Source organism: Lolium perenne, chromosome 1, assembly GCF_019359855.2.
Source record: "Lolium perenne isolate Kyuss_39 chromosome 1, Kyuss_2.0, whole genome shotgun sequence".
Classification (NCBI taxonomy): Eukaryota; Viridiplantae; Streptophyta; class Magnoliopsida; order Poales; family Poaceae; genus Lolium; species Lolium perenne.
This window is the reverse complement of record NC_067244.2, coordinates 247,039,810-247,049,218: the sequence shown is the minus strand read 5'-3', so window position 1 is coordinate 247,049,218 and position 9,409 is coordinate 247,039,810.

The following is a 9,409-nucleotide window of genomic DNA, read 5'->3' as shown; positions in this document are numbered from 1 at the left end:
GAATGCCAACATATGCCTCCATGAAGGAGGTGAAGCAAGAAAGATAAAAAACGGCGTTGGCGGGAAGATGATGAGGTTGAAGTTCATAGAAATCTAAGAACCTCCGGAAAAAAGAAGAGGCAGGAAGGCCGAAGCCGCGCTCGAAGTGAGCTAGGAAAACAACATATTCACCGGGTTCAAGCACCGGTTCGATTTCGCCAGTAGGAAGCCGGCAGGTCAAGCCTTCCGGAATCCGGCGGGACCGGTACAACCAATCGATCTCATACTGGCTGACGTTGGAGCTCATCTAGGCCCCGCGGGTGACAGCGGCAAGATTTGCGCCGGAAGCTTGGCTAGAGCTGCCGGATTCTCCGTGGCTACCGGATCCGGTATCCATCGAAGCAGATCTGGCGGATCTATCCGAGGAGGATGCACGCCGGCTACCGGAGGAGGAGGCAGAAGAAGAACCAGAGACGGTTTCTTCGCTAGACATTGGTTTAGAAAGAGAGAAACAGAAATCCCACGATTGGCCCCCGCGCGAAGATCTACGAGTAAGAGGAAAATCAAAGAAAAGGGGGAAATAAAAACACTGTCGACCCGAGATCTGAAAAGCGAGGAAGGAGCAAGCAAACTGAGTTTGGAACCAACCTTGAGCGGCGCAGTCGCTGAGGAAGAGGTTCGCCGGCGAGGGAGCAGGCCTGTTGTCGCCGACGAGCAGCGTCGACGGCGAGGCGGAGAAGGGCGCGAAGAAAACGAAAATGCCGCGGGCGCGACGGAGATGCTGCAGGAGACTTCTGCGCAGCAAGGTCCAGCGGAAAGACGGCGCAAGTTCGCCGGGCGAGAGAGCTCAGGCCAACGGCGGCGGGCGAAGAGCGGCAAGGGCGCAGAGGGCAAGGAGCACGGTGCGCGAAATTTGGGGAATGCGAGAAAAGGAAGAAGAGGGGGCGGTTTCCCTTATAAACTAGAGAGAAGCTGGGCTGGAAACCGCCAGGCCATGGTGGTTCGCGAAATGGGCCGCGACGCTTCGCGTAAGTGGGCCGCCACGTGGCGCGGCGCTACGCGTAAGAAGATAAGAGGCCACACGGCCGACCCCACGGATTCGATATGGCGACGAGGATCCGCTGCGGCACATTAAATGTGCGCGCGGGAGTCGAAGAGAAGTGACCGCTGCCACTGGCCTGTCAGTCACAGTGCGCATGTCACTGACAAGCGCGGGGCCCGAGAAATTCTCGACTTCGCCGAGGAGGCAGTTAATGGCTAAAATACCGGAGAATGAGATACCGGAAACCACCTTGCAAAGAGAAAAAAGAGATAAGTGCGGCAAAGATGCCGGGAATAGAGCTGACCCCCGGAAAGATTAAACCGGAATCTTGAGATATGGGAACCCGGCATGGTCTGTCGGATAGAATCCTTCAGACTATACCGGCTTCGGGGACTAATGTTGGGGGGATGACCCCCGGTATGCCAAAGGCATGCCAAACCGGATGGTTTGGACCCTCAAGATACCGGTTTAATATTGATACCGGAGGAAGGAGCCGGAGGTTTGGCTAAGTGAACCTAAGCCGGAATCCCCAAGAGGGGTATACCGGAACCAGGTACAGAAGATATCGGAGGGAGAGCGTATCGGCACAGCTGGTCAAAGTTTTCTCCTGGAGCAAGAAGACGAAGGATGAGCGAAGCAAAAGTAACTTTAAACAGAGCCCTGACATCTAAAGTGAAGGATGACGCCAAAAGCGACCAGGGGCGTCAGCCTCTGTCGCTAAAGAAGTCGGCGCCGCCCTTTTTGACTAAAGAGATGTTGTAAAAGTAGTTTGTCTAGTCAAAGATGCTGTAAGATGCCATTAGATGCTAGAATATTCCTTTGGATGCTGTCTAGATGCCATTAGGGTTTCTTGATCAGCAAGCCATTAGGGTTTCTTGTTCTGCAAGCCACCTCTCTATCATATAAGGAGAGGGGGTAGCCCCATTACGGGCACGACATATCTTACGTACAAGCACAAACCTGTAATTTGCTAAGAGCAATAAAGAGAAAGATTTGGAGCGGAGTTCATCCTTGTGTTCTTCTTCTTGCTTCACTACCCTAGGTTGTGTTCTTGAGGAAAGCATCCGGAAGTTCATCCAATCTCATCACAAACCCTCCCCCGAATCCTCTAGCGCACATTCGGCCCCAACTCAAGCCATCCTATGGCATCTGCTCGTTCACCACGACGACATTGCTACCGACTTTGCCTTCTTTGCCAAGAAGTACAAGGCAAAGTTCCCAATGCTCCTTAATGACAAGAAGAAGAAGAGAACTTGCTACAATTGTGGTGAAGATAGCCACTTTGCAAATGAGTGCCCTTATGAGAAAAGGGTAGACAAGCCAAAGTTCATCAAAGGGGTCAAGCCAAGATTGAAGCCAAACCCAATCAATGATCGATACAAGAAGAACAAAGGAAGAGCTTTTGTTGGGGCCGAGTACTTGTCCGATGAAGAAGAGGAAGATGAGGAGAAGGAGGCCGGAGTGGCCGGTTTGGCTTTCTCTAAGCCCGGGTCACTCTTCACATATGACTACTCCAAGGATTACCCCACGGAGAATGATGTGGGCTCGTCCTTCATGGCAAGGACAACTCAAGATGATGACTCCGATGACTCTCCCTCCTCTACAATCATCGGCTCTTGTCTTATGGCAAGAGAAACCAAGGTAATGGAACCTCCACCTTCTCTATCTAGTGTTCTTGATGATGAAACTGAAAATCAAGAAGAGTTAATCGTGCTTAAGGAGCTTTACAATGTTAGATGCACCCTTCGTGGTGAAGCTCTTGTCAAATTTGATTTCTTGATGGACTCTCTCAAAGAAAAGGATGAGTCCCTTGAGGAATTAGAATATCAATTGAATGAAAAAGAACGGAGATTCAATCTCCTAAGACAAGAGCTAAAAACCGAAAGGTGCATATCCCAAGGGCTTAAGCAACAAATTGAAACTTATGAACTTGATAAAGTCAAGGACCTAGAAACCATTGATAGGGCTCAATCTTTGGCCCAAGAGCTCAATGAATCAAAGAAGGAACTTGAAGTTGCTCATGCTTCTCTCACTAGGGATCTTGACCACCTTGAAAGAGCTAACAAGCTTGTTAAGGATGAGCTTAAGAAACTTGGAGAGAACTATGATCTTCTTCAAGAAACCTACAATAAGGCTCTTGGATCAATGAAGGATCCCATTGTTGTAGAAAAGCATGCTAGCTCCTCCACTTCCTTTACTAGTGAGCATGCTAAGCTTGTTGAAGAACATGTTCGTTTACGAGAGGAACTTTCTTTGCATGTTGAGACCAATACTTATCTTGAATCCTTAATGACTAAATATGGTCTCAACTATCACCATAATGAATCTTCTTGTGAGCAAGCATCTATTCTTGAGGAAAATGTTAGGTTAACAAAGGAACTTGCAAAGTTCACCACCGCCAAGAACAAGATGGGATTGGATGACCTCTTGAGTAAGCAAAGGTCAAACAATCAAAAGTTTGGACTTGGATATACTCCCAAGTCCAACAAGAAGAACAACTACAAGAAGGAGAAGCCCGCTCAAGATAAGAACAAGAAGGTTACTAATGATGGCAAAGCCTCAAAGGGCAAAGCCAATAGTGGTGACCGCACGGGGCCAAACAATCACTATGCTTTATTTGTTGATTATTATGGTGATGTTTATGCTAGCTATGTTGGTCCTCGTAATGGCTATGCCTATAGAGAGTACTCAATTTGGGTACCAAAAGATATTGTTGCCATTGCAAAGGAACCCATTAATCGATGGGTTCCTAAATCCTCTACTTGATTTTGTAGGGGTATTCCTCCGGTGGTCCAAAATGGGTGTTTGATAGTGGATGCACCAATCATATGACCGGAGGAAGAGGTGTGCTTGACCAATTCATTGAAGACATCAACAAGAAGTCAAGCATTACCTTTGGTGATAACTCAAAGGGAAAGGTACTTGGGTATGGCAAGGTAGCAATCTCTAAGGACTTGTGCCTTGAGACGGTTATGCTTGTTGAATCTCTAGGCTACAACTTACTTTCTATATATCATCTTGCCGATGCCGGTTACAATTCATATTTTACTAAATATTGTGTGAAAGTCTTTAGGAGTGACAATCTCAAATTGGTCCTCGTTGGATATGTGGAGAACAACCTTTATGTGGTTGACCTCTCGAAAGAGAGCTCCTCTCCCTCCACATGTCTAATGGTGGCCAAGCATGACGAAGGATGGTTGTGGCATCGCCGCCTTGGTCATGTTAATATGAGAAATCTTAAACAACTCCTAAAGGGTGAGCACATTGTGGGACTAACCGGCATTTCTTTTGAGAAAGATCGTGTTTGCAGTGCATGTGTAGCCGGAAAGCAACTCAAGAAGAAACATCCTATCAAGAGTATCGTCACCACATCTAGGCCTTTGGAGCTCCTTCATTTGGATCTCTTTGGGCCATCACATTATGATACTCTTGGTGGGAGCAAGTATGGACTTGTCATTGTTGATGATTACTCAAGATACTCTTGGGTCTTTCTCCTTAAGTCTAAGGACGAGACTCATAGAGAGTTCATCACCTTCGCCAAGAAAGCTCAACGTACATATGAGTCCGAGATCAAGGCGATTAGGACCGACAATGGCACCGAGTTCAAGAACTACACCATGCAAGAGTTTGTTGATGATGAGGGCATCAAGCATGAGTTTTCGGCGCCATACACCCCTCAACAAAATGGAGTTGTTGAAAGGAAGAACCGGACTATCATTGAGATGGCAAGAACCATGTTGAGTGAATTCAACTCACCCCACAACTTTTGGGGAGAAGCCATCTCTACGGCCGTTCACTACTCCAACCGGCTCTTTCTTCGTCCCCTCCACAACAAAACTCCATACGAGCTTCTTACCGGTAACAAGCCTAATGTCATGTACATTCGTGTCTTTGGATGCAAATGCCTTGTTAAGAACAACAAAGGAAAGCTCGGTAAATTTGAAACTAGAACCATAGAGGGTATATTTGTTGGATATGCGGAGAACTCTCACGCCTATAGATACTACAACCGGTCCACGGGGACTATTGAAGTATCTTGTGACGTGGTGTTCTTGGAGGATAATGGCTCCCAAGTGGAGCAAGTTGTTCCATGTGTTGCAGGTAATAATGATGATCCATCTAGTGCCATCAAGCATATGGGCATTGGACACATCCGGCCCATGGAAGTTCATAATGATGATCAAGATGATGGAGTAGAAGTATCAAGCTCGGCTCAAGTGGAGCCTAGCTCAACTCAAGCCGAACCATCAAGTGCAACTCAAGAACCATCCTCCACTCAAGATGAGTCACATTCCGAAGAACAAGAAGAAAACCCTCATACCACGGAGCAAGACCATGATGATGATCAAGAAACATCCTCAACTCATGATCAAGCTCAAGTGGTCCCTCATGATCGAGTACTAGCAAGAGAAGAATTCATTGATCATGAAGGAACCATTCGGAAGATCAAGGCCGCTACAAGGGCAAGCGACATGAAAGTAGATCAAGTCCTTGGTTGCATCTCAAGAGGAGTGGTAACTCGTAGACACCATGCATTACTTATCACTTATTGTCAACATCATGCTTTTGTGTCTAGTTTTGAACCACTCAAGGTACATGAAGCCTTGGTTGATCCGGATTGGGTAATTGCCATGCAAGAAGAATTGGAGTGTTTCACTCGTAATGAAGTGTGGTCTCTAGTTGAGAGACCCAAGGATCATCGCATCAATGTTATTGGGACCAAATGGGTATTCAAGAACAAGCAAGATGAGAATGGCATTGTCATACGAAACAAAGCAAGGTTAGTGGCGCAAGGGTTTGCCCAAATAGAAGGTATGGATTTTGAGGATACCTTTGCGCCGGTGAGTCTGCCCTTGAAGCTATTCGTATTTTGCTTGCATTTGCATCTTTCCACAATTTCAAACTATATCAAATGGATGTGAAAAGTGCATTTTTGAATGGTCCCCTAAAAGAAACCGCATACGTGGCTCAACCCCCGGGTTTCGAAGACCCATGCCGACCCAACCACGTGTATTTACTCCATAAGGCACTCTACGGTCTCAAGCAAGCTCCACGTGCTTGGTATGAGTTCCTTAGGGATTTCTTACTACATGATGGGTTTTGCATGGGTACGGTCGATTCCACCCTTTTCACCAAGCGGGTTAAAGGGGGTGGCCTATTTATATGTCAAATATATGTTGATGATATTATCTTTGGTGGAACTAACCCCAATCATAACAAAGCTTTTGAGCTATTGATGACTAGGAAATTTGAGATGTCCATGATGGGAGAGTTGAAGTTCTTCCTAGGTTTCCAAGTGAGGCAACTTGCAAAAGGCACCTTCATCTCTCAAGAAAAGTATGTGAAGGACATGCTCAAGAAATTCAACATGACCAATGCAAGCCCAATGAAGACACCCATGCCCGTGAAGGGGCAACTTGGCTCATGTGACGGTGAGAAGGATGTAGACATAAAGGTATACCGCTCCATGATAGGATCCTTGCTCTACCTTTGTGCCTCTAGGCCGGATATCATGCTAAGTGTAGGGATGTGTGCTCGTTTTCAATCCGCTCCCAAGGAGAGCCATTTAATGGCGGTCAAACGGATTCTAAGATACCTTGTTCTCACTCCTACTCTCGGGCTATGGTATCCAAAGGGGTCAACCTTTGAACTCATTGGCTATTCGGATTCCGATTGGGCTGGTGATAAGGTTGATCGGAAGTCTACCTCCGGGGCTTGCCAATTTCTTGGCCGGTCATTGGTGAGTTGGTCATCCAAGAAACAAAACTCCACCGCTTTATCCACCGCCGAAGCCGAATACATATCCGCGGCATCTTGTTGCACTCAATTGTTATGGATGAAGCAAACCTTGAAATAATATGGTGTGTCTCTTGGTACGGTGCCTCTTCTTTGTGACAATGAAAGTGCAATTAAGATCACCAATAACCCGGTTCAACATTGTCGCACCAAACATATTGACATTCGCCATCACTTCCTACGTGATCATGTTGCCAATAAGGATATTGATCTCACTCATGTGGGAACAACCTACCAATTGGCGGATATTTTCACTAAGCCTTTGGATGAAGCCCGGTTTGTTAACTTGAGAAGAGAACTTGGTATTCTTGATCCTAAAAACTTGGATTGATCAACTTCTTGCACTATATTCTTGCATTTATCTTGCTATCTAGCTTAGAGGCATATCACATATGGGGATAGTCATCCTACCATGTCTTGGTATGATGCATACCTATGTGTGCAACATAAATAGACCCAATGTCATTATATGGACCCAAGCATGTCTCTTCGAGGTCTCATGACATTTGCGCTTTCACATGGGGGGAGTAATCCCCCGCCCCTCATTGCGCCTTCATTACAACTTGATTTGAATATATAAGGCCAAATGATCTTATTGCAAACATCATTTCCAAATGACTTATGATTCTTGATATATACTTCGAATCATGCCCATTGTTGCTATTCTCAACTTGTTTGGATTTTCTTTCCAATGGGTATGCCTAGAGAACTTTGTGTTTCCAACCCCATGTCCATGCTCTTCTCATCATCATCTATCTATCTATATATGTACATGTCATCATTTGAGCACTCACACACATTTACACAAAGCATAGGGGCAAAACGAGGCAAAACTAGACAAATCTGGGTTGGCCGGTCGCTGGCCCGGTTGGACCGGATCCCTGACCGGATTTTCCGGTTGACCGGGCGCAAACCGGACGCTGGGCCGGATGGGCCGGCTCCAGGTCCGGTCGACCGGGCGCCCGACCGGCCGCGCCGCCTACTATAAATTGGGGAAGGGATACCCCTTGGGGTCATCTTCCCCATTATTCCCAAAACTCCACACCTCCATGGCCGGCGCCCTGGTCACCTCCACCAAGATCTAGCCCGTTCCCACCACAAGAACCTCCCCAAACTCCACCAAATCATAGATCGGGCTCTTTGGGACATCTCCACCGAAGGATTTGAGCCCTCTCAAGCTAGTTTGGGAATCCTTGGTGTTCTTGGTTTTCAAGCTTTACCTTGGGTTCTTCTTGTTCTCTTGATCAAGGAGAACAATGTCTTCGGGTAATGTACTCTCCCTTCCTCCCTAATTTCTAAGCCTCTTCACACATTGCTCGTTCTTGACAAGATTTGAGGTGATTTTAGGGTTAGGGTTTGCACGTCCTCATGCCTTTAGTGTGTCTCACAACACCAATCACATACTCCACTCTATTGCTATAGTCTATGTTCAAGTTCTTTGAGTTTTTGCATGAATTTGTGGTAGAAAATCTGGGCAAAACTTCACACCTCGACAAATCCGGTCATCCGCCCGGTCGACCGGCCGCTCAACCGGCCGGCCCGGCGTACGGCCCGGTCAACCGGGCGCCAACCGGCTCGTCCGGTCTGCTGCCCGGTTGGACCGGACTGTGCGCCGGATTGCCCAGTTTTCGCACAATCTCATCAATACACTTGGATATATGCTATGCTTTTTGGTTTCTCTCTTATTGATGACATGTACACTTACCCCACTGCTATCCTTGCTCTATTCTCTCATTCACAGGAAGTTGGAGTGGTGAACCACGGGGCAATGTTGCCAAGAGAGGACGGGCTGCTGAGAATCCACCCCGCCGGTCTAGTAGTCGTGTTCCTCCTGCAGCTCATCAGACTACTGACACCGGCAGCTCGGAGCGGAGAAGATCCAAGTCAGTGGCCGGCAAGAGGAAGGACAAGCAAGCTGTCCAAGAGGATGATGAAGTAGTGCCATCTTTCAATCTTGGAATTGCTCACCGTTATCAGTGGCGGGAAATAAGGACGGAGAATCCATACCGCTATGAGCAACGGACTTACCCGGGTGGGGACAAGTTCTTCTGGACAAAGACACAAGCAACCCTATGGCATGGTTTCTATGATACACAAGAATGTATGAAGAATGGAGCTGTGGTGATGCCCAAGGCCATCAATCCTCAAGAGCTTGCCTTACATGAAGCCACAAAGTATCGCTTTGTGGTTGACACCTTGAAGGGTATGGGCCTATATGAACTTGTGTGCCTCAAGCCCGATGATGCACAAGAGTTTCCCACCTATTGTCCTCTCCTAGTCCGTCAGTTTCATTGCACTGTCTACTTCCATGAGGATGAGGACCGAACCATGACTTGGATGACTGGCAAGGAGAAGTACTCCTGCACCTACTCACAGTTCTGTGCGGCCTTGGGTTGTGGTGATGATCGTTCTCCCAAGTACAGAATTCACTCTCGGTCTAAGATGACTAGGGGTGACATCAGCTTTTGCTACCCCTCTAACCCCACACCGGGGCCACCCTCTATCTCCGGGATGTACTACTCATACCTTGTCCTTGCCAAGCTATTCCGTGAGAGCCTCATCAGCAAGTCAGGAGATTCTAGTGAAGTCAGA